The sequence below is a fragment of the Anopheles coluzzii genome, chromosome 2 (genome assembly GCF_943734685.1).
Source record: "Anopheles coluzzii chromosome 2, AcolN3, whole genome shotgun sequence".
In the NCBI taxonomy this organism is placed as follows: domain Eukaryota; kingdom Metazoa; phylum Arthropoda; class Insecta; order Diptera; family Culicidae; genus Anopheles; species Anopheles coluzzii.
In genome coordinates, this window is record NC_064670.1 from 20,514,841 (window position 1) to 20,531,180 (window position 16,340).

The following is a 16,340-nucleotide window of genomic DNA, read 5'->3' on the forward strand; positions in this document are numbered from 1 at the left end:
GCGAACACATAACGAGGAATGGAGTATTGCACACGAAATTGGGCATCGTTAAAGTAGCTCCCCATTCTTCTCCTCTCCACCCGAATGGCGCGAGGATTATCGCGACGCCGCAGCTAAGAGACAAAACAATTCACACCTCTGTGTACATCAAATGCGTGTGTGTGTGTGTGTGCGCGTGCGGTCGCTGGTTCCCGTTCAAATTGTCCACCTTCTACCAATCACGGACAATGCAGAGCTTGCAGTTTGACCGTCGTCGAGCAATGTCGACGTGCATCAATGCACGGGCGGTGCAAATATTCGTTCCGTTCCCCCGCAGCCGATAACATCATCCCCCGCCGGCATAACATGAAACAAACGTCCCAATTGAGGTTTGGTTTCGTTTTGAAGGGTTTTGTTTTTATCGCTTTGCTTGAGGTATTTCGGTAAACACAGGCCAGACCGACAAAGACCCGGTGGAATCCGGGGGCCGAGGGTTCGTGACTTGAAGGTGTCATCATAAAAAAACCACTAACCAAGCCTTCATTGCGAGTGCTCCGAGGGGGTGTATTGATGTCATCGTCAATTTGTTTAAATTATTAAATTATTTTACATGCGAACGAGCGGTGCAACAGGCAGCGAAATTTTAATCAAAACAAAAATCGAAAACATCACTTCTGTTGTGTGGTGTGCATGCCCACCACCACTACGCAGACGTGCAGGGTTTGCATGCTACTATCTTTCTGTATGTTTCTTCTTTCTTCTTATTACTTTTGTCCCGCGTCTCGCGCGGCATACCAATCCATCAGAATACATAATACTCCATGGCGGAGGTTGCGGAGACGATGATGATGCTACCGGGTTCGGGGTGTGAACCGAAATAGCTTTGTTTGTAACTTCAACCCGCGTCCGTCTACGCTTTTATAGCGGGGAAGCCGTCGGGACAAACAGCGAAGAAGCTGGCAAAAAATAAGTAGCAAAGCTAGCCAGCTAGCAGGGTCAAGATCAAGGCGGAAGTGAGCAAACTGCTGCCCACCCGCACAGCCTCCCCCCCCCCTGCGGGACGATCGACATCGTATAATTTGCGAATGGAGCAGCCTGGTGGGATGTAGGTTTCCAGTGGATTCGACACATTTATTATGGTTTATGGTACCACAAAAACAAAGTTGAGTTCCGAATGACCCTGAATAAGCTACGGGGAGTTCGCAAAAAAAGAAACAAATTAAGAGGAATCCAGTTTTTCCCCCCAAAAAAGGTTATTTTGTTTTTTTTTATTATATTGTATATTTTTTGTACTTGTAGGACTTCAGACAAACGCTTTTGAATGAAAGTTAAAGCTTCATTTGTAATGCAATTGGACGGCTGATAACTACTATACGGGAAAAAAGTGTCTTCATTCGCCTTTACAATGCACAACTCACCAATCACTACTAAGCACCTCGTTTTGCTACGCTCTATCCTACTGTGGGGAAGCGACACCATATACGAAACACCATCAAAGCATCGACAACATCATCACCGTCGTCGTTATAATGCTCGGCCGCAAACGAAACTGGAACACAGGCGCAAGAACGCCAGCTGGTTTGTTTGAATTGTACAAAAATGGCCCGTCTGAACACGCGACAAACAGCACTGATGACGATGATGGGAGGGGAACGCGAAGGACAGCGGAGAACAGGGATGACCAAAAAACAAAAAGAAAGAAAAACAGGATACCAAATCCCTCCTTCACTGTTGCTGATCACCTTTCGGAAGAGTTGATGATGGCCAAGGTATTCATTTCGCATTTCTTTTCCACCGATCCGATTCTTACCGCACAATACCACAAGAACCAAAAACAAAACACACACACAAAGTGAAAAACAAACCATTCTGAGTCCGTGCCCGTTTTCGAACCCCAAAAATAATAAACTCCTCGGGGGACCTCGGGACGCGGAAGTGGTTGGATATGGGAGGGCACTTTTTACTTCTGAATGCTGCTTTGCATTCTTTTCTCATATTTGCACGAGCCCAAAACGCGACGAAGGAATGCGAAAGAGCTCTTGTGTATGTATGTGTGTGTGTTTTTTCACCTCTCCTGTTACGCTCTGTGTGCCATGTAAATCTTTATTTCTGTTTTGTGCGATCGCTTCGAAACGATCGCGCTGACCAGCAGCGCGACCATCACCACAACCAACCCGAAAGCCAGCTGGACACAACATTTGAACCTCATCCCGTAAACGTTAGCCATGCGCGCGTTCGCCGTGCTCGACAGGATCGTTCGAACGACTGATCGAAGGAAAAAATAAGGTAGGGCAGAGGAGATATTCGGCAAACTGCTCCCCAAGCACGCGGGACCCCACTGGAGGACATGCAGGCGAGGCGATGAAGACGACAAACACACCAGCAGCCTGAAAACGGATACGCCGGGCGTATGAAGATCGCGGCCCGTAAGGAATTTATTGGTAAAAAAACAGGGGGATCGCGCGGAGTGTGACACGATGAACGGATGAAGGGGGCGGCCACAACACCCCCCGGGCCGAAACAAAAACCTTCACAAACCTTCCCAACAGGGTACGGGGCCGCGCAAAGGCAAATCAGAAATGGATGAAATTTTTGTTTTTATGAGGTTCGCTGCTTACTTTGCCAGTGGAGGATTTTTTCATTGTCTTTTTTTTTCTTCGCTTTCTTTGTTTCATTTCCTGAATTCGCTCCAAATTCTTTGCGTGCTCATTATTTTATGTTCTATACGCGGACGGTTGTTTTGCTCATTTTCTTATCTCATTTTTTATGGCTCCGTTCTTTCTGCTCGCCTTAAAATTTCGTCTAACCGAAGAAAGAAAGGAACGGCGACCGAGAGAAGGTAGCGAAGACTCTCAGAAGAACAGAAGGAATGGGCTAATAAAAAAAACCCCATCGCAGGACCATCAACGGCAGCAGCAGCCGCAGCAGCAGGCAACATTAACCCCCTCGGGCATGGCACGCGATAAAATAAGAGTAAAAACAAAGCGACAAAAAATGCTCGTCCTCGGGACCACTTTCCTGACACCACCGGCGCGGATCACCGGTTTGACGTCGTTCTGGTTCTTGAGCGTGTTCGCCCTCTTACTTCACGCGCGTGTTGTTGTCTTCATGCTGTTTCGCTGTCCACTTTCAAACTTCGCTTCGTGTTTTTGTTTGCGTTTCTTATCAGAGTTTATTCTAATGTTCTATCCATATGTTTAAGATCTTGCTTTGTTGGAAAGAGCCAAAATGGCATATAAATTTATTGGTTTTTTGTCTTAATTTTAGTTCATTTTTAATATTCAAAATATCCTTTCAAAAAGGATTTGCATATATATAAGTAAACATTCCAAATGTTTTTTTTTTTCATTGTCAAATTAAATGTTCTGTCCAGCTTGAAAGCAAGCAAAGCGTATACAGCTCTTCAGCGATTTCGGTTCTATCCGACCAACAAAAAAACAAAAACAAAAACAGCACAGGAAGCATATTCACGATCATGATAAAGCGAACAAAAACAACTGTTGGTCACCTCTCAGCCCGCGGTGATGAATGATGTGTAGCTGGACGGGTGAAGCAGCATACGGACAAGAAAAAAAATGCTTTAAAACCGGGGAAAAGCTCAATTCGGTAGCCAAAACATGCTCCCGTAGTTCCGCACCTCAGCCACAGCGCGCTCGTGCGCTTCTTGTGAAGGGGGATTCGTGGTACACAGACGCACACACAGGCACACACCCTTCTACAAGATAAATTTTCATTCGCTGCTCCCGGTTTTCATTCGCTGCTCCCGCGATCGCACCAAACCGACCGGGCGCTGGATCCCCCTTCCGGGCACAACAAGAACGAAAACGTGTTTTCACACAAGCGTTCCCGGAGGTGGGGTGGTGCGATGGCAAGAGCGATCAATGCCTAACGGAAAAGGGTGGCAGCATTCGTTTTGCATTCTCCTTAAGTGGCAGTTTTGATTACGATTTGATGGAACTACATACATTTGCTTTCATCCCTCCCCCAAAGGTCCCAAAAACGGCTGGCAGCCGGTTCTGTTTTTTTTAATGCACAATTTCCTTTCCAAATTTGCAGCATTACTTCTTCTGATAATTTTGGTTGTTGATGTTGCTGTTGTTGTAAATCTTTTGTGACCATTCATGCCCTCGGGGTTGGGCAGTAGTAGTCTTAGTTCCGAGATCATTAGGTGGTTTTTTTAGTACAGGTTTATGTTGCCATTTTAGGTAACATAATTTATGCTGTGCAGAGACCTTAATTTATCTTATGTTTGCCTCAAATTCTTATGCTAAGCGTGTCTGGGCTTAGGAGCCCCGGCCGATTGCCATTTAGTTTTAAAATGCTGACCGGGTAGACTCCTGGTTCTTAATAATCGAACAGAATCTGATGTCTACCTTCGGCAAGAATTTATGCTGTCCTTCCATTTTTATTCGCTTAGCTCCAATGTAGGAAGACTAAGGGAACCCCCCAAAAGGCACACATTTACAGACACACAGACGCACCCTGCGGCTGACCTCATTAGTTGCTCAAGGACACAGCCGAAAGGTTTGCGGTGGTTCTGGCAGCTAGTGCTACTGTGGCTGTTGCTGCACGCTATTACACGACCGTTAAACGTCTTAAACGTTCGCCAAACGGGGAATCACTAATTTTGTCCCAAAATATAAATATGGACCTTGCGCGGAAAGGCTCGTGTCTTGTGTGAGCTTTATTTTTTGGCTCCTTCTCGATGCCGCGGCACTTAATTACCCCGCGGTTTGGCCAGTGTTTCGGTCGGTAAATGCGCTGTGGCTCGCTTCTAGCGGCACCTGCAGTGACGTCAGCTTGTGGGCACAGCAGACAGACGACTTCGACGATCTGTGTTCTTCGCGAACCACTTGACTCGCATCGAGTCTCCATCAATCAATGTCCGGGGAAGGAGGGAGCGTGGAACGCAACGTTCCCCATCGGTGCTGCCATCTCCGTGATCCCTCCAGTTCGGCGGCTAGTTATCGTCATTCATGTTCCATTTTGCAAGTGATTCTTGGTGCTTTTACAAACTGTCCACCCCTTTCCTTTTTTTACCAGCCAACCGAGCGGCCGACCATGAACAAGCGAACGGGCCGGAATGGACTGTCCGAGCACCGGGGGGCTTAAGGCTCGGTCATGAAATTGACGATGAGTGAGACCAGTGACCAGTGACAGCAGGATTACCGTACCGTACGTCACATATCGCGTGGGTACTCAGCATTCAAAGGCGGAGAGAAATTGACGCTTAAGGACACTTCAAACCTTTGAAAACGCCCTCGATAACAGTCAATGAAAAGCTCGATACGTTGTCGATCTCTTTTTTTCGTTGTTTAAGCTTATTGAACGTTATTTGTTTCACTAAGTGGGCAAAAGTTGTGTGTCAAGAGTTTTTCCAACGATCTGTTTTTACAAATAGCACACCGAAAGTAGGACACATTATTTCAAAATGTGAAACAGATGGACATCCTCTGTGGAGCTAAATTCTGGAGCTTTGTTTAGACCTGGACAGATACAAACAAGGGCACAACTTCAACAAACAATTGAGATGAAATATTTAGAATAATATGTTTTTGGTATTAGAAACTCGAAGATATCTTAGATTCAAATGTGTCGTTGCAAACATTTTGAATAAAATAAATGTGAAAAAAGCGCACAGGATTATGACTCCATCTTATGGCATTATGGTCTTATGGCAAGCATTGTCATGCGCAACTAAATACGCTTACCTTGAAAACTAACCCACCCACCCATGGCTCGACTTCATACACTATCGTTACAAATGTAACTGACACGCACACAAATAATCGCCACAAGATAAACACACCAACTGGTAAGGAATTCCCCGCCCGCACCCAAATGTGCATGACCTTTCGACGACCGTATCTGGTCGCGTTTGAAATCTTCTCCATTGCATCACAACCCAACAAACATTGGCATGTACGCACGCAAAAGTCACAACGAAAAACCCACCACCCACAATCTTATCAAAGCAGTTCCGCAATTTCCCAACCCGTGCCAATCGCACCCCGTGTCCCACTCCATCAGTTGGACGGATTTGTCATTAAAAATAGTTTTCCGCACCCTGTCCGTACCACCACCGTTCAACGGAAATTGCGTAACTCCCTTGTACGCGCCTACGTTCGTTATGTTTCAATGCTAAACTTGTTATCAGCTGGTGTGTTTCGAGGAAGAGCTTTTTGAAGTCATCTGGGCGTTGTCACGAGCGTTTCGTCGAAAAGTGAATGCGTTAATTTCCGTGCGCCCTAAAAGGTTGTTCCGATACCCGCACACAGGCGCACTCACCCTCTACTGACCCATGTTCTTTTTGCGGAAAGCAAAGTGACGCTTCTAGAGCGGTGGCGAAGGTGCACGCACCCAAAACTGATCGCTTCCAAACGCTCCTTCCAGCGCAAACACAGTAACACACACACACACAGCCGGAAACACTTCCCTTGCCTTTGAAGAGCGCGGCAACTTCGTTACTCATTGTAGTGAGCCCGTTGTGCGCGGTATGTACATTGAATATCGGCCCAATAGCGGTTTCTAGGGTAGTTGTACACACCGTCAAACCGTTCGCGACCAATCCCTGGATCGGTTCGGTGTGGTTAAGGTTAAGGAGAAAAAAGGGTTGTTCTTCATTTTGTGGTGTATTTTGTGTTCTCCCGCTCTTACTTTTTTTTGTCATCCTTCCGCCCCTCTCTCTCTCTCTCTTTATCTCTCTCTCATTCTCTCTTTCTCTATATGTCTCTGTCTCACGCGTTTGAAAACAGATCACGAATCCATCCTGATGACCGTGTCGCAGTCATCACAACACAATATGGGAATTGGAACAGAGCTCAGTACCGATCACCACACCGTCGTACCAGCCAGTTTATGATCGATCGTTCTCCCGACCGGACACACTCGGGAAGGTACGCGGGTGAATTTGTGAATAAAAAAAACACACACACATCAATCGAGAAAGTTTTACATCCATTACCCACTACACATTCAAGTGAAGTGTTGTTGTGCATATTTGAAAATTATTTTTTTGTAATGCTAAGTGCTGCAATAAACCATTTGTGACGAAGTGATTAAATTAATCGTCCAAAAACAAGTGAAATTAACCTTTTTGTTACGTTTGCACAGAACTTGAATAGTTCCGTCTAACTACACTCATCGCGCTAGCTACGCAAATCGAAAGACTTGTTTCACCAAAAACAAGCGACGAACCTCGTCAACTGTTGCGCTTGTTCGTCAACCTTAAACGGGAACCCTGTGTAAGTAGCGTTCTTTTACGTATAGGATACTGTTCCACCTTCCGGGGTGGTTATAAAGTCCACGGGAAAGGGTAGAACCTTTCACAAATCACCCTTACGTAATAGGCGTTAGAAACGGAACCGACCACTGCTGGCAATGCGGGTGGTTCAAACGTGAAAAAAACCTGCTGCTGCCACACAACAAAGCACTACCGTGCGTCTCCATCGTGGTGCATAGAAACTGAAAGCAAAGCGATTGCAATTGTGTCGTCGTCATAGTCGCCCCAGAGCAGAGCGAGAGCCAAGAGACGAAGAAAAAGAGAGAGAGAGAGAGAGAGAGAGAGAGAGAGAGAGTGAGAGAGCTCGAGCAAAACAGCACTCATCTTCTTCAAAACGGTCGATTAAACAAATCATCACTACCATCATCTTGAACTCGGACGACAGCGGGCCATTTGTTAAACGGCATCGAAGCTGCTTGATGATGCGCACGTTCTACTTAAACAAAACCCACTCACCGCGCAAACAGCGATCGCGCACAACGCGGCGCAAACACGGGGCACTACGCAAAGGTTTGAGACGGTTAGATGGACGACTGTGCAAAGCAATTAGCCGCTCGCTCGCCGCTGGTGCGATCGAGCGGCAAAAGTTGCCATTCAATTTACATACAAGTGCGACCCGTTCCGTTCCCGGGGGCCGTAGGGCCAGAACTTACCAGAGGTAGAGCTTAAAGAATGAAGCGTCGCAGATTTTTATCGTAACAATGTTTCCTTCTTTTTCACAAGTTTTCCATCGATATCTCTTCGATGCGCACACTTAAAGTGTTCAAACGTTCTATTTGTTTTAGTGTTTTGTTCGATTTTCTTACCATGCCACAATTGTCGGATGACATTTCCATCTTTCAATTACTCAGTGTACGCATGTGTGTCTGTGTGATGTTGATGTGTGTACAGCGTTCCATCACTTACGGGACAGCTTTTTCCGCCCCGATCTGTCCGTCCCGACACAATCAAATCCCATGTCATCACTCTTTTGACGATCAAGGCCTCATTAACCAATCATGACTGCGTCGGTCGCACTAATCGCACCATTATCAGCTCACCATTGTATTTTGCGCTTCCTTTTGCCTCTCCACCCGCCACCATTCACAGTCTTCCCCTGCACTTTGGGCTAGCTATTGTGTTTGGACAAGTTTGCACGTGGTGCCACATGTTCACCATATCCGGATGGACCAATCATCAGCCAGTGCCGTCCGTTTTTTCTACCCCCAACGTCAATGTTGAGGTAGGACGGACGCGCATAGTAAAACAAATTTTAGAAGGAACTAAAAACAAGTATATTGATACGACCAAAAGCCTACAAAGGGAGACGATTGTGATCAAATAAACGCCTTCGAGAAATAAATGCCTGCAACACAGTCCAGATTCAACCGGATTAATAAAACCGTTTTGTAGTACGATGCTCACTTGCCAATAAATCATAACGATTTGCGCCACTGCTCCACCGGTTAATTACACGTGCTATTCAAATCAATTAACGATACGGTATCATCTATCACGTACACTAATGGAAGGTTGCCCTCTTAGCCCCTCTAGCCTCCTGCGGCACGGGTGGCATCATGCAAAATCAAGCCTCTCAAAGACGCTACCGACCGACTAACCTTCACTGGTTCGGGTGGTGCTGATCTGTAGCGGTAAGCTGGGGCAGGGAGATTTGATTCGCAACCATGAACAAAACAATAACAAAGCAGCTCAAAACATTATACGCAAGTGAGATTCTAGCGAGCAAAGCGAAATAGAACTCTAACGAGTCGAGTGTGTGAGTGGGGAGGTTTCTGCGGTAAATTGGTATTTAAAACTTTTTCCATCTCGCACCTCACCTGCCGATCGGACCTGATCTTATGGTAAGCGATTTTTTCTCTCTCTCTCTCTATCTCTATCTCCGTTTCTTTCATTCTACTTCCCCTCTCTCGGACTTCAGTCAGTCATGTGCTGAACATAATTGACCCCTCTCAATAACCAAAGCCGGCCAGAGCGCACCATTACCATAATTCGGAAAAGTTATTCCGATGAGCTTGAGCCGATCGCGATCGCTGCCGCCGTGAATCGATCATGCGCGCGCTAGGCGCTACGTACCGCATCGCGAACCGGTTTTTTAATCGTCACTCAGGTACGTTGGGCCGATGGGAGAGGGTGAGGAAATCTAGAGCGCCATCCGTATGTGGCCAGACGAGGGACACTAACGAGGATAATCAAGCACGGTGCCCCGCCGGTGGTTCTAAAAGGGCAGATTCGCTTAATTAGCTAGCCGAAAGTCATGCTGGCACGCAGAGAGTGGGGGGGGGGGGTGGCCAGATGTTCCATAGCATTTAAAAGACCTGTTTCGGCGGAGCGGCAGCGAGCGCCACCGGATACGTTTTGGAATTGTGTGTGCGCGTTGCGTTTTACCTTCTTTTTTTTTTTTTTTGCTCACTATTGTATTTAGCCTCGTGGCAATCAAAATGTCGTGCAGAGAGAGTGCTGCCGAACGTGCCGGTGAATGTGCTAAAATAAAAGGGGAAGCTAGTAATACGTTGCTTGTAAAGGAAGTACTGTATAGGAGGGAATTATGTAACGCGCGCTATCTACATTCAACACCCCACAAATACACACACACACACGCGCTGTGCACACCATTTTTGGCAACGCCTTCCGAGAGCGCTGTCGAGGCTGGGTGTGCCTATTTGGGTGCAAACAGCTTCATTTAACGATCAAAAGGTGTAATTGCAGAGGGCAGCAATTAATTACCCACGTGGGAGAGAGTAAGGACGTATGGTTTCCTCCTGTGAGACGGTTAAGCTCGAACTGCTGTTACAAATAGAATTTGTATTTTAAACTCAGCACGGTTGAAAATATTCCAACCTGTGAAAGTGTCCAGTGCCCGCAAAGGCAAGAAGAAAGGGGAATAAAAAAACACTCATCCGCCCTTTTCATTCCCCATTCCCCTTCTGAGCTCGGAGAAACATTTACCAAGCATTAAAGATTCCTTTAAAAAATACACACATACACACACACATATGCACGCGGAACATGCAAAACGGCTTTCTTTTTATACGTTTTGTTTGCACTCGCCGCTTCGTGGATGAACTCGTCGGCTCGCATGAACCGCGGATGAACCGAAGGCCCGCGAAACCGAACGCGACCCAACCGAAGCCAGCGAAGCCACCAAACGCAACCCCCAAAAGGCTCCACTCACCACACACACACACACGCGCGCTCGTACGCAATGGTGGTGATGGTGCAGGTGTGGTATGGGAAAGGGCGCACCCAGCGATAGAGCGTTTTGCGAGCGAGAATGAGACGCAAGTTGGCCCTCCCCTCCTCTCCCCTCCCTTCCACCAAAGAGGAGAAGGGGTCTGTGGGTCCGCGAGCGCTCGAGGGCGGCATTGAGGGGGAAACGCAAACGCGCGAACAAACAACACAGAACGAAATTCCTGCTTAATATCGTTCGCTTTCAGTTTCATTTTAGCGCCCGGCCGGATCGGAGGTGTTTCGCTACGCGTGTTCCGCCTAAGTAAGTGTACAGTAAAACGGGGGGGGTGTCCGTCCCCTTCTGGTGGGTTGCCCGTGTTTGAGGCCAGTCAAGTTAGAGTCTGCATGTGTGTGTCTCCATTGCAAATTAGATCGTATTTTCAAACAAAACCACATAAAAAAAGGAAACAAACAAAATAACACCTGTAAGTCTGGTGTGGTTTTGGTTTCGGCACTAAATGGCACCAGCTAGATGGAGGGAGCGAGCGAGCGCGCCCAAGTCCGTTGCCAGTTTTCAGTTCACTTTAAAAGCCCTCCACAGTGACACAAACGTGTAAAAGCTCGCGGTGTGTTTCTGAAATTGTCGTCGGTTTTGGGAGGATTGTTTTTAGTTTGTTCGTGCGTTTTCCACCGCGTGTGTGTATGTGTGTTTTTATTTAAGAGCGAAAAAGAAAGGCATGGCACGAGGTTTCGCACACTCGGGTTAAATTTGTGTGCAGCAGAAAAATGAATATCATCAAATAACAGCACTTGCCGTGTGCCGCCGGTGTAAGCGAAAATGTTAGTTAAAGGCTTTTCTTCGCTCGCCAAGTTCAAATAGTGTGCTAACGGCTAGAAGAAAAAATAGAGACGAATATTGGAATCCATTTACAGGGAGTGATCGTGTTTGTGTGCGTGTGCTTGTTGTGAGAGCGTTTGGTGAATATAAAGCAGTGCAGCCAATTTTAAATGCTTTTCCAATTGATTGTGCGTTTGTTTGGCGCGTAATTTTGGTGCGCGAAGTCGTTCGATCGTGTGGCAGAGGGTGGTTCTACTGTTTGATGCTAGCAATAACTCTCGCTCGCTCCTTCCCTCCAAGGAGCTGATCCTACCATTTCATACAACAAATGTGTGGTTTCAGTAGCTAGATGTGGCGCTGCAGAGTGCGCCCCCACCGGTAAGGCCAGTGCGCGCCAGTGCGTCTAAGTGTAATGCGTCGACTCCTCGAAGATACTAGCAGCCGAACCTTGATTAGAGCAGACGGCCCACAGAGCAAGGCTAATGTTACCCACCCACCCAGTGAGGTGCGTTTTGGCCCATGTCATGCACACACACATAGAAATACATACACGCAACACGATCACACAGATCCCGCTTGCAACCGCACGACGACAACCCGCGGAATGCAATCGATCTCCGCGCGTGCTAGGCAGCACCGACTCGGGCGGCACTACACTACCCAGCCCTCATTGCCTTCTCGGGCCGGTCCCAGAGTGGTGCACAGTGCACAGGACACAACACCGTCACCAACGTGTCTCTTGTGGCGCTTTTGAGAGATACACACCTGCGATAGATACCTCAGCCGAGCGCGAGTGTGGGTGTTGCAGCTGACGCGAAAGCGACCACCACCGGTCGGACTGTTGGGAAGGGAGCGGCGGGCAGGCCCTGAGTAGCCGACCAGTTCCCTGTACAACAGGTTCGACATGTTCGCGCAATCCCAACCCAGATATCGATCTCGATCCGATCGCGATACAATAGTGCACGCACGCGCGTTCAAATGCGCGTTACGCCAGCGCAGTGTCCACCGCTCGAGGCCGCTCGAGAGGGCACACTCCTTGGGTCCGGGGCGCTTCGGTCGCTTGGGCAACCCATTCACACACATTGGCCCGCGCGCGTCTGGCTGGTGTGTTATCATCGGTGCGTATTTTTGAAGGAAGATTTCGCCCTCCCGCCGACGATGTTGCTTCCTTCGCTCCGGACGGTTTGTTGCCCGTTTCCTTCCAAAAAGGTTACGTTTGTGCGATTTCTTCTGCAGAGCGCGTCCGGCTTCCCTTGCGGGGCACGATGTTCGTGTCCCCAAAATTTCGACACTTCCTTCATTTAACCGCCAGCATCCAGTCTCTCTCCTGGCCGGTTAATCTCGCACTTTTGATCAGCGGGCCTTGCTTTCGCCAAACCCAAACACACACACACACACGAACATCACACCGATGGGGAAGTCCCCCTTCAAGCAAAAGCATCGAGTCGGGTTGGCTGCTGCCGGAGCTGCTGCTGCTGCTGCTGAACAAAAATCCTTCTTCTGCAGCTTCTCCTAAAAGAAAACACAAAAAAAAACAAACCAGTACCTCGACCACATCACACTGTTGATCATCAACCGGAGATGCGACCGGTTTCTTTTGGTTGCTTCGCCTTTCCGCAGACAGGGAGAAAGATGGGTCGCAAATTTAACACTGCGGCTGTCGCACACGCACAAGCATACATGGCCGGTTCCTCTTCTTAGCGGACGTTTAAAGCTCCAAAAGAGCTCGCGCATCCGATACGCGCTTCATTTCCGACAGGGAAAGAGAACAGGAGCCGCAACACACACAAACGTGTAAAACCGAATTTTTCTCCCTCATCATGAGGTTTTTTGCATTGGCCATCGCATGATCGAGAATTTCACCAACATTTCACATGTGAGCGAAGCATATGAACCCTTCGAGCAGCACCATCTGGGCGAGAAATGAGTGGTCCGGCCGGGAGGAATAGTTGTGCCCTCAACCACCCTTCGATGATGTTGTTCCGGAACCGTTTCCAAAACAAACAAACAGACAAAAAGCACAAACACAACGCAAAACGTGTACGAAATGTCCGCGTCAGACACACTCCTTGCCCGAAGGGAGGCAGCAGCAGCAGCGGAGTTCACACCGCACTGAAAAGAACCGTTTTTGGGCAGTGAGCAGCTCGAAGGGTGACGGCGACGAACCCGACAACAACGTGGAAACAACCGCCGACCCCAGGCAGTGCCCAGCAGTTGCAGTCCGGTTACGGTACATTCCGTCCCGCCGTAACGATGGCAGCTTCTGCTCGCAAAAAAAGCAGCAAAAGAAAACAAAATATTGGTTCCTTAACGGGCTGCCAGTAGTGTAGCTGCTCCAGGAGGTGGTGTGGGAAATGTAAAAGCCTTCGGTTGGGGGGGGGGGGCAATTTTGGGACAATGAGTGTCGGGTACACAAGTGCCTGTGACGGTGGGAGCGTGAGCGTGCGGATGGGACCCACCGTACGCGTGTATGGGCATGCAGGAATGTCAATTATCGTGTGGCTTCCCTTTCTGGCTGCTCCTTCCTTAACAGCGTTTCCTCCCCGTCGTGGGTTGACGTTATTTTTTGGGGATACTTTCTTCCTTATCATCCCTGTCTTCCCTGCCCCGGGAGGGTCCTTTCGATCGTGCGATCCTATTCCAGCACACGTATGCAATGTGTTGTGGATGCTGTTTGCATTTTTCTTCTCAACGATGGAAGAGAGATCGGTCGATGATCACCAACCGGTTCGGGAATGGTGAAGGGTAATTTTGGTTAAAAAAAAAACATACACACACTTGAATCTGAAGGTTTTGGACGATGACGCATCCACGTGTCCGGTGAATGTGTGGCCATAGTGAAGCCCTTTTTCCCTTCGGTTCATCGTCCTGTTTTACGGAACTTTATGAAACTGGCCAACTTAAAACACAATCATTCCAGACCCATTGTCGCAACAGCGTTTGGATCGGAGTGCAACCGGAGTGATAATGATAAATTAACTCTCCCCATCGTTGTTAGGAGCATGACGTAACGCACCGCATGCGGTTCGAACTTTGACTTTGAATTTTGGACTGCCGCCCTACCAGCGGCTCTCCTCGAGCTGAAGTTGAGAAGCGGTTTACCTAGTTTGGTACGAGGCCTTAATACGCTCGCCTTTGCCCCAGCATCGGCCCCGCCAGAGACCAGACGGGTCTCGCGTGTGGTGTTGTGCGTGTGAATTGTGTTCATAATTAAGGTCAACACCGATCGGTATCGAGAGCCGGAAACGTTCGAACACGCCCGAAGCACTGTCCGTTTTGTGCGCGCGTTTTTATTACTATTTCCAAACTGGTCGGGCGGGTGCGAGCAACGAAAACGCGCACAAAAACTATACCGAATGCATCATCGGACGGCCAGTAGTAGATCAACACATGCCACATGCAAACAAACGGACAAAAAACTGAAGTAATAATGGTGACCAGAGCCCCAGACGAACTTCTGTCACAGTTTTGGATGTCTTCAAACGCGTCCAAGCGGGACAACTTGCAAAGATGGGAGAGGTTGAAAGTGAACTGGATTTTAAATATAACCAACTAAAAGCTATCCAATAATCCTTTAGCACAGAAGTATAAACAAGAGATCTTAAAATCCCCAAAAAACGGAGCAAAACCCCTCAAAATTCCCCAAAATATGTCTAGTGCTGCCCGCATTCCAACTTTGGGCCGATGCTATTAATGATGCTACACTTTAAAGCCTTTTCCAAGCTCAGCCCACCAAACCCAAGAAGAAAAGCACTCTCCCTCTCAGCCATCAGCGCCCCCGGAGAGGGTGTCAGCGTCGGGTCAGCGAAAAGTGCATTTGAAATTAATATTCCACCGCTCAAGGACACGACCAGCGGCAACCAACGAACAGCGGCCAGCCGCCAGACCAATCCTCAAGATCTGCGCACTGCTCTTTCCCATTCCCACCTATTCTTGTGCGTGTGGGGCTCGGGTGGCCACTTCCCTTCTCCTTTCCCGGTCCACCCTTTCTAAGCCATCGCAGCGAGCCGTGGAAGTAGTCGCTGGATCGAGAGCTGCTGCGTGCACATACTTTGTGTCGCTGGTTGCGCGTGTGTGTGTACATTCTTTTCAACACCTCTTCACCCATTTCCCACCAAAGGGGGCATTGCTGAGACCAATAGCAACAATCACAACAACAACAACAACAACAATATCGACAACAAAAACACACTTGTCCTTACGTAACCGTCTACACACACACCGTGGATCATTATTATCGCACTGCATTTTTTCATTCACCACTTGCTGCTGCTGCTGCTGCTGTTTTGTTTGCTTCGCATCATCCACCACGCCAAGCGCAAAGATCAATTACATGCTCTCGCGGTACGCCGCGCACGCTCGAAGAAGCCTCATCGCGATGCGAACCGCCCGTTCAGCCGCGAGGAGTGCGCACGTAGGGAGCGCCGTTGGGAGAAAAGCGACCAACCGACTGGGGCCGGCGGCCGGCCGTGTGTGTCGCCTGGTGGGGAGGTGGGAAGACGACCGTGTGCGTTTGACCATCAGCACACCAGCCACAACATCATTTACCATCGTGTTCAACCGCATAAACATTGAAAACATGCCAAGCCAAAAACCGCAAACCACCATTACACTACTCATCAGCCCCCGGTAGAGTGTTTTGGGGCGAGTGAGGGTTGCTGAGATTCGTGAGAGAATTTTGTGTTTTTTTTTGTGTATGTGTGTGTAGATCACTCCTCTTGTTTTAAGGAATTTGGTGTGGCCCCCGGCTTTTCACCCTTGCCTGTCCGTGTTTGCCGCCCCATAGAAACATAGGCTTAAGAGACTGTGCCGCGGGTTCGTCGCTTTGGGGCAGAGCACAGAAAAGCTGCGCCGTGTCTCTCTATTTGCGGGCCACAAAGTTCACCTCACAAGTCACCTTTCGGCAAAGGTGTAGAGCGCTAAGCCAGCAAGCCCCTCTCCCCAAACACCAGCTGGTGGTGATGGATCGCGGTGTTGGTTTGAGGAAAGGTTGGTTGAATTCCAAAGGTTATCGTTGGCCGGCGACGAACTGCCCCCAACTGCGGTGGAAGATGCTTGCCATCAAGAGCAAGA

General features: G+C 48.5%; 2 protein-coding genes across 5 annotated transcripts in view; one reads left to right on the forward strand and one right to left on the reverse strand.

Moving 5' to 3' along the window:
* Positions 1–16,340, reverse strand: part of LOC120952795 (uncharacterized) — a 45,084-nt gene that overhangs the window by 8,115 nt on the left and 20,629 nt on the right. The window lies entirely within an intron of this gene.
* Positions 6,802–16,340, forward strand: part of LOC120952796 (uncharacterized) — a 29,089-nt gene continuing 19,550 nt past the window's right edge. The window contains exon 1 of one of the 4 annotated variants that reach the window (XM_040372315.2): positions 6,802–6,875. The gene's annotated coding sequence lies outside the window, so the exon portion shown is untranslated. The other 3 variants (XM_040372313.2, XM_040372312.2, XM_049607392.1) reach the window with 3 other exon arrangements.